The sequence below is a fragment of the Lagopus muta genome, chromosome 4 (assembly GCF_023343835.1).
Source record: "Lagopus muta isolate bLagMut1 chromosome 4, bLagMut1 primary, whole genome shotgun sequence".
NCBI classification, from domain to species: domain Eukaryota; kingdom Metazoa; phylum Chordata; class Aves; order Galliformes; family Phasianidae; genus Lagopus; species Lagopus muta.
In genome coordinates this window covers 70,359,179-70,379,716 of record NC_064436.1, presented here as the reverse complement: position 1 = coordinate 70,379,716, position 20,538 = coordinate 70,359,179, and positions in this window count along the sequence as shown.

Genomic DNA, 20,538 nt, shown 5'->3' with positions numbered 1-20,538 from the left:
CCACTCCTTGGGCAGACTGTGCCAATGTCTCATGGGACTTTCTCTTCTTTCTTGGAGTTTGGAAAGCCAAAGCTCACCTGGAGTTGAATCTAGTGAAGGATGTAAAGGGCAGCAGAATGGGCTTCTACAGGTACATCAGCAGAAGAATGAAGAATAGGGAAAATGTGGATGTGCTGACATACAGAGGGGAAGTGTGGAGGAAAGACTTAGCATCAGTGGAGGAGAATCAGGTTAGGGAATGCTTAAATAAACAGCCTCAAGCTCGTGGAACTTGATGGGATCTACCCACAAGTGCTAAGGGAGCTGGTTGGTGTCATTTCAGAGGCATTCACAATTATCTGTGAAAGGTCACAGCAATTGGGAGAGGTATCTGAGAACGGGAAGGAAGCTAATGTCACCCTTAGCTTCCAAAAAGACAAGGTCTGCAGAGAACCAACACCACTATATATATATGTATGTTATAGTGAGAGTGACTGAGAACTGGACCAGGTTATCTAGGGAGGCTATGGAGTTTCCATCCTGAAGATGCTCAAAACTTGAAAGTGTATGGCCCAAGCAACGGGCTGGAATTGACCCTACTTTGATCAAGAAGCTTGGTCTTCATGATCACCAGACTTTCATTCCAACCTCAACCTTTTTGTGATTCTGTGATATGGATAAAACCTGAAAGGATTTTTTTGCTCCAATTTGCCCCAGCAACAAACCACTACAGCAACTTGGAAGGGAGTGCATGGAAGACATGGGTTCAAGGTCAGCTCCTACTAGGAGTCCTAAGGGAGGGGAGTTCAGCTTCTGGCTGCTGTACTTAGGAAAAGGTTTTTTTCATCTTTTCTGTTTTCAAGTGGGGGAAGAATGAGGGAATAACTTGCATCCCCACTGCAGAAATATCACCAGCTTCAGGAGTTCCCCAGACCCAAAATGGGGAGTGGGCCCTGGCCTGCCATAGAGATGGGTGGTGTAAATGGTTTGGCTTGCAGGAAGCTCACCCTAACTTCCATTGTAGATGTAGGCTTAGGTGTGTGTTCTAAATCAAAGCTTTTCAGCCACTCACTATTTCAGATCTCTGCAAGCACCCCCGCTGAGGTGTCAGCCATTTGATGAAGTAGGAACCAGAGCATCACTTCGGCATGTTGTTCAGAGACACAACACCTGAATTGGGTGTTCCTGATTGCTGTCCACAGCTCAGGTTAAGAAAAGTCCGTGGGTAACCACAGCTCTTTAAACTGTAGCTTGAAAATCAACTGTTCAACTCATCTATCATTTGATACCCTTGAATAATTTTGCAAAGTTAAATTTCCTCACCTATTTTCTGCATATGGATACCTGAGGTAGTCTATATTATTTTTCCAACGTGGAAGTGATTAAGTGAACATCTTCAAATCCATCTTATTCTACTAATTCCAACAACTTCCCTAGAACACCATGCACAGAAATACTAACTAATAATTTTTAAATAGTATTATTTACCAGAATAGACAGCATCTGTGGATGCTGTTGTAAGCTACCGTGCAAAGAGATTTTCTCTGCCTCATTTTATCCATGAGGATGGTGAATAAATAAAAACTACATGGATATAATTGAAGTCAACATAAAAAGTATTTGGTGGGGAGCTGTATGATTGGGGAGACAGAAAATATGGTGGAGCAAGTGCTTCTGTTCTTATTGTCTCATTGATTCCAAGACACAGCACTTGCAGATGGGCAAGCATTTCATCTACCTGCAACTTTATACATATAGGCAGATTTGTGGAGCTCACCTTCTCTCTTTCATTCTAGCTATTCTAGCCAGAGCACCCATCTCTCTCAATGCATTTATTTTTATCCATCTAATCATTAAGTTGTTTGTGCCTTGGTAATGGTTATGTATTGCTCCATCTGTCCGTTGCACTTTGCAGCAGTCTAATCTTACAGAGGTTCAGTGATTTGCAGGGCCTTAGATGTCCAGTTCCAAAAGACTGGCTTTTTAAACAGAATTCTGTTTGAAATTAAGAAGGAAAAGAAGGAAATCTCACCAAGCAGAGAATTGGCATCTACATCACGCCCCATAAATGCATTCACGGAGGAAGTATTCCAACCTTCAAACAGGTTGCCAGACAATCTGACCTAAGCTGAGACGACTGAGCAGAAGAATTTCAGGAGATCTATCAATGTTGCTTTTTCGCATACAAGTTTTATTGTATTGTCAACACATTCCTGATGCCTTTCAAGATGAATGCACATTTTCCAGATTTGATTTCCTCTCGGCTTCTTTTGTGGCTTCTTAGTTCGACTGTGCGAGGAAAGGGAAACTAAATTAAATTTAAGCAGCTCGGAGCTCTGCAAGGGATGGTGCTCGGGGTGTGTTGGCTCCCATCCGCATCTGCACAGGCGCCGCTGATTCATGCATATGAACAAGGAGGTGACAATCATTTATTTCAGAAGCCCGGCCATTCGTTGCAGAAAGCTCGTGCCCCCCTCCTGCTCCTCCAGGGCCTCCCCCTCTAGAATAATAATACATGATTGAGGGAATCATATTCTCAGAAAAGAGGGTCGGAAATGGTTCTGTTGCTCTTCGGCAAACTTTCAAATAAAATAAGAGCTTTCTATTATTAACCATCATTATGGTACGGAATTTTCCCACACTGAGCAGAGAAAATAGCTCGAGAGGGATTCAGTTTCAGTGAGTGTCACAGGAGGCCATGCAGCCCAACAGGTTAGGCACTGCAAAAACTTGGGAAAACCAGAGTCTGTTCCTCACTGCTCCAGTGATGACTTTCTCAATGTCCCATGTGTTATCTGGGCCAACTCACAGCTCCTGGACCTTTTGAGTGTGAAGTTACCTCCCCATGGCATCTATCTTGAGTATGTCAGCAATGTTTCTCTGCAGATTTAACAAGTGCACCAAAAAAGAAAAAGCAAGGATCTTGCACAGACTCCCTTGCAGAGAGGTGGCAGAGATGCTGCCTTCTTATGTTCTTCCACCTGCAAGTGTGTGAGCATAGAGTGGACTTCTCTTGAGTGACATGGTTCTCCTAGTTGTAGTGGGGGTAAGTGCTGACAAGCCTTTCCAGAGATGGATGGTGGATGGATGGGTTGATCAATGGAAGGAAGGAAGGAAGGGAAGGAAGGCATAGGTATAGGTAAAAGGAGAGAAGAACGATACATTTCTGTGGGATCCTCTTGTTAAAATATTGGCAGTGCTTCACTGAGTTTAGGACAGGAAGTGATGAATATTTCACTCAATGGAAACCACATAGGGGATTTGAGCTGCTTCGAATATATTTGCCATACCTCCTACCAGTTCTCTAGACATAACAGGAAACTGAACGTTTTATGAATGTGCAAACCTACCTGCCTATAAATAATACAGAATAACTTAAGTGCAGAGTTAAAAGGGGCAAAGCAGGTTGAAAATGTTACTGATCTCTATCCAAAGCAATAAACCCTCATGCATTGTCTACTAAGATATTGCTGTACTTCTCCAGAACATGATTGTTCCTGGAGGTTAAGCAAATCACAGGCCTAGCTGGAGGGTGGTATAGAAACTGCATGAATTCTTCTATATACCATGTTGGATAGGGAAGCAAATGTTCCCTTTTCTCGTGGAGATAATTTCCACCAAACTGCAGTTCTCCTTGTCCCTTTTAGTTGGTTATGAAGTTCTACAATGCTTGTCCTTCTAAATAAATACAGTGTTAGGGCAGGGGGCTTGACAGGCACTGAGCTCACACTAGTCCTGGATGCTCTGGAAAGGTGGGTAACATCTGTCTCTCTTCTCTGGATTGTATTTTGGAAATGTCCTGGGCAAAAAGAAAAGTCTGAATGCCCTTCCAAACAATGGCTGAGCTTGAAGCACTTCCTGTCCCTGTACTTTGCAATGTGCTGCTTCTCCACAACTCTTTCCAGCACTGAGAGAAAAGTATGCAAAAAGAAAAACATTGCCAGATTTTCTCTTCAGAGTTGGATAAGAAAATACAGGTGCGAGGTGGTTTCCAAGCAGCAATAGCATTTTCACTTTGGTTGCGATGCTGGAAAATCATGAAGTGTATGTTTGACCTTTCCAATTGGGAATAGCCTCACTGAAATGAACAGTTCAAGCCTGAAGCTGCACGTTCTCAAAAGCAGGGTCAATATCTTCCCAAACGTTTGCAGGACAGCACATCTCCTCTGTGAGCTGCCACCCAAAAGAGGGAGATTCACTTGTTGGAAAGACTGCTTTGTAATTATGCCAGAGGACTTCTAAATCAGTGGGGCAGATGACAGAGAGACTGTGAAGTGGAAATAAGGTTCTGACGCTGCTTTCATTGGTGAAAGAAAATGAGTTTAGGAGTTCAATCTGGTTAGCCAAACATCCTCCCAAGACAGAAGGCTGTAGCCAATATACACCAAGGAAAGAAGCTGAGAGAAGAGCAGGATCTAATGATAACTGTTCAAAATAACCTGTACATCTCTGAGTTTCATTCAGCAGAAATTCTGTATCCAGAATCAAAGGCTGGATGCTGTGTTGAGGGACATGGTTTAGTGGGAGCTATTGGGAATAGGTGAACGGTTGGACTGGATGATCTTTTAGGTCTTTTCCAACCTTGGTGATTCTATGATTCTATGATTCTATGATTCTATGATTCTATGATTCTATGATTCAGATAGCTGAGGAATCAGGAGGCAATTGGATGAGCCTGAGTAAGGTCCATGCCCAAAGGTCCATATGGTCCTTATGGTCCTGGCAGAGGATGGGAGGGAAGACAGTGATGGTCGAGGAGCAAGACCTCCTAGCAGTAAGCATCTACCTCTCCCCTGGAATGATCAGTGCATAAATCATTCATCCCTCTGGCACATTTAGTCCTTGGCCTCTCACCCATGCTGAATTTTCCCCCCAAATCTTATGGTGCTCATTGGGAACCCACCAGCAGCATCGTGATCGTTCCAGGCATGAAAAGGAAAGGACAGCATTGGGTCAAGAAAACATTCACTCAGAAGTCTGTGAATCGCCCACGTACAGCAGAGATGTTGGTTAAAGTAAAGCATCTGCCCAACATCTTGGCTGGTTTCGGGTCACATTGCTGATGAACAGTTTATTTCATGAATTCCACTCTGTCAATTAGCCATTAACAAAGGGCACGTATATTCAGATACAAATATAAATAGGTTCTAAGATTTGTATAAATGAACGTGTACCCCCAAATATTCATTATTTTAAGGCATTTACTAATGTATTTTCAGATTAATCCCTGGTATTTGGATCACTGCCACTATTAATACTGGGCTGCCTTTAAGTTTAATAGTAGAATTATATTTTAAAATATATGTTCTCTGAAGCCGATTTAATGTTTTCTTAATGTTGAGATTTCTTTACAATTGCTTTAAAAATGACCTTTTGACCAAAGAGAAAATGCAAGAATAATTCTTCCTTTTATTTCTGGGCAGCACGATAATGTTTAAAGGAGAAAAAAAAGACATGAATACCCCCCAAAAACTAAAATCTTTCAGTATATATATTTTTCCTTGTTTTCAGCAAGAATTTTTAATTTGAATGTGTTGAAACACCACATTCTTTATTCCAAAGACTGCTTTTTTTTTTTTTTTTTTTTTTTTGAACAGTTTTTGATGTGTGACATAGCTGTTATTTTACGAGAAACCCGAAACATTTCGCTGGAAATTTTTACTGGAGAAAAAACAAAAGTTCAGTTTTCAAACTCTTGCACTCACACGCACCAATGGTATTTTTCATTCATCCAGCCCTGCTCTTTACTCTGGATCTCCCATTGGAAGCAAACAGCGTAGGGACAGAGCAAATTAGCGGAGCTAATAAAGCAATTCAGATTAACACACCAGGAAACGTTCCTTTCTCTCATTCATCAGCTCCTACTTGAGGTAGCCTGCGCTAAGATCCCTCTAAGATTTTCAGAGCAGGGTATGAGCATCATCCAGTTGTGATCCAGATGAGAGAAGGAGAGCTGGGGGGGGGGGGGGGGGGTGGAGATTAGCTGCTCCTTTGTCAAAGACCATCACCTTCATAGCTTGGCCCAGACTCAAGAGCTGTCATGACTTATCCCATGGGACCCCACCGGCTGGTGAGGTCAATCACATCCTTCCCACAAACCATTCTGCTCAGACTCTTCCTATCATGATGGTGCCTTCCAGTCCGATCCGACGGCAGCACTAAAAGGGAAGAGGCGTGGGGGATGTCTCACTGCTGTGTATTTATAGCGATACCCGAGCTGGGCTGTGGTCACTCCAGCACCGGGAGCATGATGATAGTAAGGAAAGAATGTGTCCAGGAGGGAAGGGTGGCTCACAAACAGATGGAGGGAGCCCACAGACCCAAAATCTAACAACACTCAGCAAAAAATACATTACTGCATGGGCAAAGAGCTGTCTCCCCCCTCACCTCATCACCACTCACATTCCTAACATACAAGGTGCTATTGTTTTCCAGCCCTTGATTTACTCTTCCTAAGGGTGCTGCTGTCTGGAATTAGATGTCAAGAAAACGTGGCTTCGATACTTGCTGTCCCTTCACAAATTACCCCTTTCTTTCCATAAGCATCTCTCCCAAACAGGATTCCCCCAGCAGATGCTTGCATTTCTCTCCTGTGGCCCCAGATCAGAACTTGAGACACACCAGAGTTTCTGATGGATTTGGGTCCTTTTATCAAAGATGACAAATTTGGTTATACAACAGCAGGGAAGTATAGGGAAAGAAGGAACAGGGAGACAGAGGTTTCTGGTTTAAATTCTGAGCAAACTCTCTGTGTTGAAGGAGCGTCTTCTGCATTACAGTGTGCAGTGGGTTGCAAGGATCCAAGATCTGCATCTGCCTTAAGACACTGAGAATGCCTTTGAGTTAAGATCCACCTCTCCAAGTCTCAGTTCTCTTCTCAAAAGGACTGGGAAGTTTCTGGTTCCTGAATTTCAAGTTGCCTCTCCAACTTAACTACACAAAATAGCAAAGCACTTGCCCTGGGCTGGTTGCAGCACCAGTCCTATACTCAAAATAATGATAGATTGTTTTGGGTTGTTATTCCGATCCATCTTGCAAAGTCCAGTTTGGAAAGGTGTCTTTAATTTCCAGTTTGCACAGATGCAAATGATAACTCAGTGCTGTTTTTTTTTTTGGCTCATTGCTCTTGGCAGGTAGCATCAGGATTAGTCATGGCCCAAGACCTCTTCTACCCAAAGACCCAAAGGATTGGGATTTGCAGGTGAGTGAATGACACCGTAGATTTGGAGGTGGACATCACTTCTCACCCGTGGGCAGATCCTTCTGCCATCTTCAAAGTGAGCTATTATTCTGAATTAGATTTGCAAGGTTCCTTGAGATTCCCAGACGAAACCCTGTGGAATTCATAATTTTAGTACCTGGTAGTTAGCCAAGTCATCGTTCCAATCGTTGCCTCTCTTTTTATTTCGGCATGTTCCATTTGTTTATTTACTAACCTTTTAATAGACACATAAATGTTTCACCCATTGTCCCCGTAGATTAAGGCCAGATGGGATGACCTTATCATAGCACAGATCATGCTGCATCTTTTCCATAGCTCTGTTTATCACGTATTTTGGAAAGACATCAAGCCTTGATTTAAAGGCAGCAACTTGCAAAGAAGGTGGCTTACTCATTGAGAAAAAAAATCAAGTGATTAATACCTCCCTGTCCCTGGAGATGCTCAAGGCCAGGTTGGATAGGGCCCTGGGCAGCCTGGTCTGATATTAAATGTGGAGGTTGGTGGCCCTGCCTGTTGTGGGGATCGGTGGAGCTTCATCATCCTTGAGGCCCCTTCCAACCCAAGCCATTCTATCACTCTGTGATTCTGTGATTAAGTGTTCTCTCCATTAAAAACCTTCAAAATCTTTACTGTATTCTGAGCGTGGCTGAAGTAAGAGAGTTTGTTGTTTGTTTTTTTTCTAATTTAAATTGAAAACACCCAGTTGGTGACTTGCAATCTAGCGGAAGCAAAGACGTTCATTTCTATGAAGAGGCTCTGCTTTGTTGTTACTGGCATGTTAAACACGTTAAGTAGACACATTCTGGAAATATGCTTTTGATCAGAATGGTGATGATATAAGATAAACCTTCCTTACAGAGCCGTTGAGCCGGTTAGGACATGTCTTTTATTCCATGAATGTCAATAAAAGCAAAGAATTCTAGTTATCATCAAAATATTTAGCTTATGTCAAAACTTGAAGTGTTGGAGAGGTTTTGGTGAAAAAAAGAAAAACAAACCTTTCCCATTTTTTGGCAAACAGAAAAATGTTAGGGGGGAAGAAAGCTAAAACTTTCAGTAACAGTGAAAAAGTCAGCTTTTTATATCTACAATTTCTGAATGGAAACTTAAAAACCAAATTTTTGTGTGTCAGTGGAAATTTTTACTCTGGTGAAAATCGCTGCTTTGTCAAAGCAAATGTCTCAAGAGAGCATTGGGACCAACTGCTTTTAGTCATTGGGAACCTCTTGAGATCAGACCTGCTCACTTTCTGAAGGTGTTTCTGCCTCATGATTGAACACTTCCAGAAGGAAATGAGGACCCAATAGATTTGGGGGTTACAGGTATGCTTTGGAGGACACAGGTGCTGTTGTGTCACACCGGTTCAAGTGCAAACCTGGTCCCTGTCCCTGTTTATAATTCAGAATCGGAGGTGTTCACAAGTCTTTTGCTGCAGATAGAACAAACCATGCACAGATCGTGAGGGAAGGAGCCAGTGAGGATAAGGAGGAAATGTAAGACATGGTTAGCAGTGGGAAAGAGCTGCCTCCTTCCTGCAGCTCTCACTGCTTTGAGGATGCTTTGCTCTATCTCCTGTATTGACAGGAGTAAATGGTGCGGAGCAAATTCTTCTGTGTGCAAGGATGAGTTCCTACTACGGGTGCCTATGTACACACAGAAGGCCTTTCTATTTATGTCTGTATTCCCTAATAATCCCCTTACTTATTAACCATTGCCAACCAGGCTAGAGAAGGAGGAAGAGATCCCAAAAACTCCTGAAAGATAGGCAGCCAGATGGAGGCAGGGTACCCTTGAAGGAAAGGCTGCAATGTAAACATGCTCCTTATTAGTCACCAGAGAATCCACAGAGGAGCTCACCCTCCAGACATAAATCCACGGCACACTGAGCCAGAGGGCTGCGTGTTGCTTATAAATAACAGCTCTTGTTACAGCAGTAATTTGAGCAGCGGGAAAGCAGAGGCATGCTATGACTGCACTTGTTCTCTGCAGAGAAGACATAAATCCACATCTTCTGGTCTGCGTAACAGCACAACACGCTGCAAGCACCAGGAATGGCTCCGGCAGTAAATCACGGCCAGCTTCCAGCTGCTGTTGCTTCAGTGATTTTTGCTGAGCAGCTTGTGCTAGGCTGCGTGTAACAGTGTTGTCCCTAGAGGATGGAGGTGCAAAGGGTCAGGCCTCCTTTTGGGGGGAGGCAGGAGGCACAGAACCCTGGCTTCAGGCTCTACGCTGAGAGGGGAGGATCTGGAGAAATGTTCCCATTACGGTATGATTGGTCATTGCTTTGTGATAATTACTGTTTTAAGAGAATAGAAGCACTTCAGATATATGGGAGATGTCTCTGTTTATAATCATAGAATCACTGAGGTTGGAAAAGACCTCTAGAATCCCCAAGTTGAATCCCAAGCCATCCCCACCGTGCTCACTAACCATGTCCCCAAGTGCCACATCTCCAACCTTCAGGGACAGTGAGCCCATCACTTCCCTGGGAAATCAGTTGCAGTGCCTGCTTTCTCTTTTGGGGAAGAAATGTTTCCCAATAGCCAATGTCACCCTCCTCAGGTGCACCTTGAGGCCATCACCTCTTGTCCCAATGGGTGGAAGACAGAAGGTTCAAAGCAGCCATGCCATTCTGGGCTGGCACATGGAGGTCACCTGAATGTCTCAGGATGGCTACCACACCTCTTAATGCTTTGGGGTTTTAATTAAGTCATAGCAGCCTTCCTCTCAGAGCTAAATGATACCCTCAGGCAATTTCCATGTATGCTTGTGACTTCCATTATATGAAATCAAATTACTTGCTCATTTTCAATGTAAGATAGTTTCAGTTTTCAGGGAATTAATTGTTCTCCCTAGCAGGGGTAGGTCAGGAAGATATGGGTTTGGATGACAGTGAACAGTGGACATCTTTATAATCAACAGGAACCTCTTTACAATATCAAGAACAAAAGGAAGAAAAGTAATTCCTGTCAGTATCTAAAAGGGGTTGTAAGAAACAAAAGGGATAGACTCTTTAGCAGAGACTGCTGTGATAGGACATGGGGTTTCAAACTAAAAGAGAGGAGATTTAGACTGGATATAAGGAAAAGGTTGTTTATGATAAGGGTAATGAAAAATTGGCACAGGTTGCCCAGAGAGGTGGTGGTGCCCCATCCCTGGAGACACCCAAGTCAGGCTGGATGGGCTCTGAGCACCTGATGGAGCTGTGGGTGTCCCTGTTCATTGCAGGGATTGGGACCAGATGGCCTTTAAGTGTCCTTTCCAACTCAAACCATTCTGTGATTCTGTGATTCTACGACTCCACGACCTTGTGATTCAATTCACTGCCTGGGGAAGCTGTGAAGTGCCTGTCACTGGAGGATTTTAGGAAGGAGGCAGATAGCCATACATATGTGCCAGAATTTCTCCAAAAAAGCCAATCCTAGATCAGGACGAGGTGCATAAACAAGGTAACCCCCGAAGAGCCTTCCAGACCTTTTATTTCTCTTATGCTATTTGAAAGCCATGTGCCTTCCTGCAGAACCACCCAGTGGCCAAGTTCCTTCCTTTAGATTAGTGCAGGCACTGCGGAGGGAATCACTATCCTAAGGGATTTACATACTAAAAAGACATCTCTCTGAGACATAGGAAGAAGTGTCTGAGCCAGAATCATAGAGCAAGTCAAGCAGCAGAAAGAGGAATTAGCTTCAGGGCTGCTGACCCCTAATCCATGCTGACCAGACCCTATTGTTAGGTTTGACTGTATACCCTTGGTCTTTCACACGCCACTTTGTTCTGCCCAGGAAAGGTAAAAGGCATTTCTAATGGGACGCAGTTTTGTTGCCAAATGAATTCCTCCCTGCTGCAAATAACCCTTTGATTTGGGGAAAGGAGCAAGCTATTAGTGAGCCGCATGCAAGTGGTTGAAGGAGAAGAAAGGCAACAAAGGCTGAAGCTGGCCTGAGTTCAATAGCAGCAATTAAGAGCTGCTATTTGCAGGCAGGGTGAGTGTGAGGTAAAGTCCTGCACTGGATCGTTGTGCAATCCTGGTTATTTCTCCTGAGCTGGCCTCGTGGAAACATTGGCTACGTTGCACGGTGCAGACTTTCCAGCTTGTGCCAGGGGCCTCTGCTGCAACCACAGGTTCGCTTTCTTTATGCAACTGCAACTGTCACAAACATTTCTGAGTGCAATGGTTTACCTTGACGCTCACATTTTCTCTGCTATAAATGTTGACCTTTCCTGCTTTCAATTACCAGTTAGTGTTGTGTTGGGTGTAGCGTGTGCATGTTGTGGGTTCTATAAGCGTGTCATAACCTCTATAGACTTCAGTGAATGAACAAGAAACAATTCTCTGGAGTCTCCTCCAGAGCTCACGAGAGGAAGCAAACAGAGCTGTGTGGTCATTCTGAGAATATTCCTGATTGCATCTGCATGCATGCACCATGAAATGCCCTGCCAGCTCCCTCCTGCTTTCTTCTCTGAGAACTTTACCGGTGTGGTCCATGGCCTCTGGACTCTCGTTCATCCCACAGCCATTATGACTCAAATGTTTTAGGCACCAGCCAGCACAGACTTCAAGTAATGCAGGATCAAGGTCTGGTGATACAGGTGTATTGGGGGTTTGGGAAGAAACAGCCAGAGCCTCCCCGCTTCAGGACAGAGAGCTTCCAAAGGAGGGAAGAAAAGAAAAAATGAAAAAGGATAAAGAAAAAAGAAAAAGAAAAAAAAAAAAAAAGGAGAAAAAAGAGGGGGAAAAAGAAAAGTAAAAAAAAAAAAAAAAAAAAAGTAAAAACGAAAATGTTTTAAAAAGTTAAAAAAAGTAAAAAGTAAAAAAAGGAAAGAAGGGAAAAGAAGGGGAGAAGAGGAGAGCAGGAAAGGAAGAAGGGAAAAAAGGAAGGGAAGGGAAGGGAAGGGATGGGAGGGGAGGGGAAGGAAAGGCAGGGGAGGGAATGGGAGAGGAGAGAGGAGAGGAGAGGAGAGGAGAGGAGAGGAGAGGAGAGGAGAGGAGAGGAGAGGAGAGGAGAGGAGAGGAGAGGAGAGGAGAGGAGAGGAGAGGAGAGGAGAGGAGAGGAGAGGAGAGGAGAGGAGAGGAGAGGAGAGGAGAGGAGAGGAGCAAAAAAATCTTGGATCTTCCATTTTTCTTACCTAACGGTATTATAATAATGCCACTAACAATGTTGTTAACTTCTGCACTGTTATGAACATCTTATAAACCCATTAATATGTTTGACAAATTTTATCTCAATCTCTTCATAGAGGGAAATATCAATTTATCTGGGTTTCTATAGGGACAGGAGAATCCTCTTCATGGTTGGCTTTTAGCTGCTGCAGTAGCAACCAAAGAAGGGTTGTCCTCAGTATTTGGTGGAAAGCATCTACAGGAACCTTGGGAAAGCTGACCAAAGCTCCCCTCTGTCTGCTAATCTCCTTGGGGAAGAAAGGATGGAAAATCAGGCAACGGAACGTTTATGGCTTAATTTCTATAGTTTGGATGACATCCAGTGAGGAGAACGTGATACACGGCATTGTAAAAACAGAAGGTGAGAGAAAGAAAAAGAAAGAAGCGAGTCGTTGTATAATAAAAAAGGCATGGACAAATAAATGAAATATCAAGCAGCCTGGCAGGATTTCAGCATAGTGGGTTAACAGCACACAGCAATAATCAACTCAAAGCAAGCAGCTTGGCACGGGAAGAAATCCAGCAAGTGAAGTGGTGGATGGGGATATGGTAATAAGGACTGATGTGGTAAAACACCAGGAAAACCCTCTCTTGAGGGGGGCACAGGCGGCAATTTTCCTGTGGCTGAAGTAGCTGACAGAGTACCAAAAGGCAATGCCAAAGCATTGTAGGTCAGGGAGGAACAGAAAGGCGAGAGGCAGAGTAAGTGAGAAGCAACCAAATACAAACACGGAGAGGAAGCCGAGGCTTTGAGGGAGAAGATAAGGGCAGCCAAAAGGCACTCTGAGCTAATGGATAAGCAGCATAAAAATGTGCTTTTACCAATGTTTCAGGAGAAAAAGGAGGCACAGGGCACAAGTGACTCAGACAGCTGAAATACCGTGCCCTTTTTATAACCCTCCTTCAGCAAGGGAAAGAAACAAACAAAACCAAGCAAGAAGGGGAGGGAATGATGGTATTGGGTTTTTTTGTTATTGTTGTTTGGTTGGTTGGTTTGGTGTTTTTTTTTTTTCAGGGAAAAGATGTTTGAACAATTCAGAATCGATCTGCAAAATATCTGTTGGTCTGAAAGAGCTAGAGAAATATGTGGAAAATGGGATGGGATGCAAACTGGTCGGTGCCAGGTGAGACAGATGTGGGAATGCAGTAGTTACAAGTGAGCAAATTTTATGTACCACCCTGCAGGGATGGGTTGAGAACAGGGAGCTTGGCAGAAACAGAGGCTGTGCCAGACTTTCAAACAATCACAAGAATTGCACTCCTGGTAATTGCCATGCTGGAAATGGTAGCTTCTGACTCAAGTACAATAATTGAATAAGTATGAAAGGAAAGGAGTTGGGAGGGTGCCTGAAGCTGGAGCCTGACCACTGAGGCTGAGCATCAAGAAAACCTTCCTGGAAATAAGAAATATTAGCCTATGGAACAACCATCTCATAAATACGATGTGAGAGCCCTTTGGCTGACAGTATTTTCACCTACAGGAGATGGAGGACAGAAATCCAAGGAACAAGCTTGCACTAGCATGGAGATGGATTGTACTGACTCTAAGTGCTTTTATCTATTTGACAGTTGGTTCTGATTATCTTATTGGTCTTTTCCAACCTTATGATTCTGATTTCTAGATAACAAAGATACATTATTGGTGCCTTGAAAGAATGCCTTGGAGACAAGAACATTGCAGGTTGGGTACTGGTGTTTCTCCAGGTAATGTAGACTGCACTTGCATTTTAAGGATATTTAAAATGGTGGCCTCCATTTTTTGCCTCCTTTTGCAACAGTTTTTTTAAAAGAAAAAAACAAACAAACAACAACAAAAAACCCTGTGAAAATGTTATCCCAGAATTTTGACACCCATCTCTGTCTTTTAGTGCTCTTGTAGAGAACACGAAGGTTGGTGTCTTAAATTCTGCTCCCTGATGTCCTTCCCTAGAAAAGCCACCTCCTTCTTCTATCATAGAATCATAGAATCATAGAATCACAAGGTTGGAAATGACCTATAAGATCATCCAGTCCAACCGTCTTCTCATCACCATTGCCACCACTAGTACTAAGCCATATCACCATATCATGGTGCTGCTGTGCTTAGCTGATGGAGAAAGAAAGGTGAGAAATGTATCCCACAGTGATCAAGTGTTGTAACTCCCATGGGCATAGCAAGGAGATGGTAAATCATGGAAGAAGTATAATCTCAGAAATAAGCAGAAATAGTGAAGAAGGAAAACTGAGCTCTGGGAGACAGAAGGGAAGATGAAGGCTGTCTGTGAGTGTGGGTGGTAAGGAAGACAGGAATGGTCCTTCATGGTCAGCAGTCAGAACAGAAACTGTCCATACAGTGTCCAGTCCTCACACATCAGATGCCTGGATGCTCCTCCATTATGCATGTGCAGCTCTGAATCAGCCTCACAAGGTAAAATGCGACACAGGTAGGACACAGCTGAAGTCTAGAGTGATGCCAGAGGTATCCTAGCTGTGGGGGATTTGTTAGGTCAAAAAGCCAGGGGAAAAATTGCATAAAAATAATAAAGAGCTGCATTCTCCTACAGGGAGATATTTTGTTCGAAGCTGTGCAACCAGCACTGGCAGTGAACTTGGCTGGAGAATGACATTCTCTTTCAGTGGATGCATCGGCCACAGTTTTTGCCCATTCCTCAAGTTCCTTCTCCCTGCTAACCAGCATCACTCCTGCCTTCCTCAGGCCGAGTCTCAGCAGGTTCCTTCTCATCCAGCTCCCTGTGGTGGGCTGGCCTGGGGGATGCATGGGGTTGGATCTGCTTGGAGTGTTTTTTTAAGCATTGTTTATAGTTTACTCCTCCTGAGCACTTGTGTATTTTTGTTTCAGCCCACTCACATGCACAGCTAGCAAACACATAGGCCAGGGCTCCATGCAGTCCCTTAGCACTCCAGGACTCCGCATCGTTATCTGAAAACTGCAGGAGACAACTTTTATTTGAAAAGAAAACAGTCATGTCAGGCTATTCCTCACCCCGCTGCCTCAGCCTGAAAGTCCCCAGTCTGCACACCGAGTCTTTCTTGGAGAGCAGTTTTGCATACCGAAGCTAAGATTGCTCTCAAAGATGCCAAAGGAATTTGGTTCCTCGGCTCCCAAGGAAATGCTTTGAAATTAGATGTACACATATCACTGATCACTTCTGAATATTTCCACTGATAACATTTTCAGTAGGCTCGTCCTCACCCGGCCCTGCAGGGGAAGGTATTTCGGTCCTGAGTATGCTGTTAGATGTGTCTTCAAGATGCTTCTTTGACCCAGCTTATTCAGATAGCAGCAATCCCTCTCCTACAGAGTCTAACGGAAATAGGTGTCAAAGTACTGGCAATATCATAATTGTAATGCTGTTATGTCCTATTCCTGGGTTTTATGCTCTTTCTGGCCATGGGCTTTGCTGGATAAGGAGGGGAGGAGAATGATGGTCCTTCTTCCTTGGTCTCTTCTGGAGACCCTAGAGCTCACATGAACACCATTTCCAAAGAGCCCCTCTTTCACTGCTTTTGGTTAACTGTGGCCAACTCTTGCTCAGAGCTGCAAGGTATTCTGTAGCAAAGGAAGTCCCTCTGCACCCTTTGTCTGCCCTAAGCTCGTTGACAGTGAGGGCCGTGATGAAACCATGTACAGACTTTCACAAATATACATACATGCTCATATTCATAGCAATGGAGGAGGCAGAGGATGGATTTTCAGGAGGAAGGTCACAAGACAAAATGAAGACAAATTTGGATTCGCTCTCAGGAAAATATGTGAATATGTGTTGTGTTGTCGTCTCCCAGTGGGAGAAGTGGAAGGGTGGAAGCCCCATGACTTCAGTCATTTCAAAGTGGCCAGGACAAAGCCCTTGGGATTGTACAGTACGGAAAATCCTGCCGTGTCTGGGGACAGCGGATGGACCAAATGACCTAGTGCAATAGGTCTTTTCCATCCCTGATTCCAGTGAGTCTCTGAGAACCCTTTGGACTTAGTGGGAACCAGAAAACCGAGGACCCATGAATATAGTTCACATACCAGGATGCTCATATCATTGCTAGACCTTTGGTCCTTTTGGCAGAGCTAGCGAGCGGACCTGGGAGTCCCTCCAGTATCTTTGGTGATTGTAAATCCTAATCCAGCCATCTGCTGTTGTGCTAGGGCGGACCAAACTGCTGAGTGTGAAGAGAAACTGTAATAAATGTACACAAATTGTTCTTACTTGTTTCATTTCACATCCAAATGCAGATGGTCTCCATCTCCACCTTCCTTACAACATAGACAAGTCAACTTGGCTACTTGCACATATTCATGCAACAGTGGCAAGACTTCAGTGCAATAGATGTGAACAACAAACCTATTTTATCTTTTGTTCTCCAGTTACTTTTAATGGAGGTTTGGGCAAATTCCTGTGGCAACTGGAAGGTATTTAGTGGAGCAAAAGCCTGAAAATAGCTGAGGACTTGGTGTTGGAAAAGATCTGTTAATGTGAGCATTTGTTGCTCTCATGAGGAAATCTAAGTGCCATAAGACTGAAATGACAAGTGGATACAGCTTTGATTTTACATCCCATCCACATAATGATAATTCCAGCAGAACAACACACCTTTACAGCAGACAGAAACACTGGCTCCAGAGAAGCAAAAAAATAATCTGCTAAAATGAGGGGTTTTGTTGCAGTTTCTTGTCATTGGCCATTTTCTGTCAATCCTAGTAAGGATTTTCAGAAATTTATAGGATAATTGAGGATGCTGCTATTTTTGGGAGTCAAATTGTGCAGAAAACGCCCTAAGCCTTCATGTGCAGTGTTTTAGATGCTGTCAGTAGATTGCAACCTCTTGAATTGAATGGAATTGGGAATTGGGTAAGTGGAAGAACTTAAAAACTGGTGATTAATTCTGGAAATCTTGGTCAGCCCTCCACATTACCCACAAAAAACCTCCTTCTTTGCCCAGTCATGGGAACAGACAGTGCCAGGGCTTTGGATGCAGCTTGGCCACTTGCTGCATTTGCTTCTGCACAATTCACTCAGCTCAGAAAACACATCAGGATACACAGAAAAGTGAATAATGGCCCGGACAGAAATGAGCTCTGAAAGTGTCAAAGGAATAGTCATACAAAAAGTTTTAAAGCGATCCCAGTGTGGAATTTCTTAGCATGGTCCAAGGAGGTTAAACCCAGGATTAGTAGGATTAAACTATGCAGTGGAAAGATGAGAAACTATTTCAACAGTCTATGAGGCAGTAGAATATATTCTCACAGAAAGCAATGGGTGAAGCACTATGTCTTCCATGGGGAACAACTGTCCCCAGTTCTAGCTTTGGGCCAGCATCTATGACAAAGATTTGCCAAGCTTTGGAGCGTGAAATGTGAACATCATTATGTAGTATGTAGTAGTACACCACAGTACACCATCATTTTCTTCCAATGGAAGACATTAGTACCTTGGGGTGCATCCATGGGATGGAGAGCTGGGTCACCCTACTCACTCACCTGATTCATACATGCTTTTTCAGAGTCAATTATGTTGCTGTTCATTGTTATGACCTGGAAACATTCTCTTCAAGAGCTTTTTACACCATATTGCCCTCTCTCGACATCTTATTATGAAGAGGTAGTATGCCATGAAGGCACATATCCTTGTGTGCAACCTAAAAGAGTCATAGCAAGAAGCTGAGGAATTCAGAAAGACTGTAGGGTTGGTTTCCACGCTAGGATAAGAGGAATCCACTCACTGACACATTTTGCCTGGAAAAAAGGACTGCCAGAGCCATCAGAGACATTAAGCAAGGAGTATCAAACTGGGTGGTATTTTAGACTGGGAACCCATTGAGTATAAATGAAGTTTTCCAGAAAACAGTTTAAGTGATGCAACAGAAACACCTCTTCTTTGCTGGTACTAAATTTGCTTGCCAGAATTCATTGGAGGGTCTTTCTTTCAGTAAATCCTAGTCGCTGCTCCCAGATATCCAAGTTCTTCTGTGTCTCTCTTCTCTTAAGTGAAAGTAGATGTAAGCTGATTTCCAGTCCAAAATCTGATTCATATTCTGCCTACCCACATGTATTTTTACAGTAATTTTAACTGGACACAATTCTTCACTTGGATACAATCATCCTCTTCCCTTCCTGTGCTAAACTGATGTGTGGTTATGGTTGCACACTTTCCAGCTTAGAGGCAGATGCATTTTAGAATTGGGTAATGCATCCTTTATGTTCAGTGGATATACTAATAAGTTTGGAATCAATGTTATGGAAAATAGAATGTGGAGGAAACTTGCAGAACTACTCTGCAGAACTTCATCAACAATTCTCTCTGAGAAGTTCTGTTCAGCTTTCTCCTCTTCAGAGGTTACAGCCATAGGAGGAACACTCTTTCAGATTTCTGCCTAGGAAATGGGCTGTATTCCAGTCCTGGACCTCCTGGGTTTGGGCAAGTCATATCTCTTTGCTCTTCACCTTGAACAAATAGGGTCAGGAGTGCTCAATACTCAGTGTGGGAAACTCTCAGACATTCTGGGACTTGAGTTCCACTTTTTAAACACACACACACTCAGAAGCACTCCGAATGCTTTCCTTCTTTTCAGCCAACTCCTCGCTGTCTTCTTTTATTTAACAGTAATATCAAGTTAGATGTTCACTGAATCTTGGGCTCATTAGAAGAAAATGAACCTCCTGAAGTCTGCCAGAACCTGCAGCAGGCTGGGTACGATGACAGAAGCTGCCACCAGATCGCTTAGCAATTCTTAATACTAAGTGGAGGAATGCTGGATCGTTTTGATGAAAGAAGGTGCAAGCTAATCAGGAATAGGCAGCAGTTTGTAACAGGGAAGAGAATTTTTGCTAAAAAAAAAATCCAAAAATGTTCTTGCATATTTGTTCAAGGTAGAGTTCTGTCCCTGGAAAATGGGTAAGGCAGTATCTGTCATTTCCTGGATATATGTGATGCCACATGGGTCAGACCACAGATGTGTGCTGTTCTGTAATGTCCAGTGATGGGCATATCCACTTGCTTCAGTTGTGAAAGGCTGTTTCAAGGATGTGATGATACCCAGCATGACATGAACCGTCCCACTAAGGCCAGGACCAGAAGGCCAGAGTCTTTCTTTCATTTCCCAGCATGCAGAAATATCAGCTCCCCTTCTCTTCCCCTCCCTCTGCTGATTGTGCACAGGGGATAATCCCCCTGTAAGTGCAGCCTTCTCAAAGGTGATAATTGCTCAATTTGGAGGAGATTAGCACAGCTGCTTACTGTGCAGCAAAAAGGGAGAACCTTTGCCATGTGGGGACACCAGCATTCATTCGCATCCATGGAAGCAGTTCCCCATTTCCATTCCATCCGAGCTGACATTTCACCATCTCTGACTTCAGCAGAAACGGGCTCCAGCTTTTCTATTTTTGTTTTTCACATGGTCTTCCTTGCTTGCAGTGCTTTAATCAAGGAAAACCAAAATAAAGCTTCTCTCCATCAGAGCTCAGAAAGCCCCTCTGAAGGAGGAAGCTGTTGGAGTCAGCAGACATATCAGCGAAAGAATGAAGGTCATACTTTGCATAATATATTTATCTTGGAAAACATGATTTTATTCAGGCTATCCAAGAATTCAAGTGCTGAAACTAACACTAAGTCAACAGCACTTATAGTAATGAAATAAATTCTTTATAACAATCCAGCAGAAGGAGTTGACAAGGGTTTTGAATGGCTTGTTTTTATTAAAATTCTTTCATTCTTGCAAACCAGCATTGTCTGTGTTTCTTGGATGTGGCCAACGTAGAGACACCGTGCAAAGTCTAAGCTGGAGTTTATTTAGTCTGCCTGCCTGCAGCAAAGAAAAATAAAATGCTTAATAAAAGATTTCCTTCTGTGGGAGACCCTGCAATTTGCAGATTGTAAGATAAGGGGGCTGTTTAGAGGAAGGTATAATTCTACATCTAAACAGAGATGGCATTCCCAGTTGAAGCTAATAGGAATATATCTTCAGCGTTTGGTTAACCACAGACCTGTGTGAGAGCCACTAGAATTGAAAGCTTAAACTGTTCTTAATTGCACTGTAAAGCTCAAATGAAAATATTTTTTATGTTCGGCCTTCTTTAATCTAAACATGATTTAAATTCATCTGTACTATTTACCTACTGACAGCAGTATATCAAACCTCCATTTCATGACAGCTCAGATGTACGCTGCACTTGCATTCAAAGTTTAAT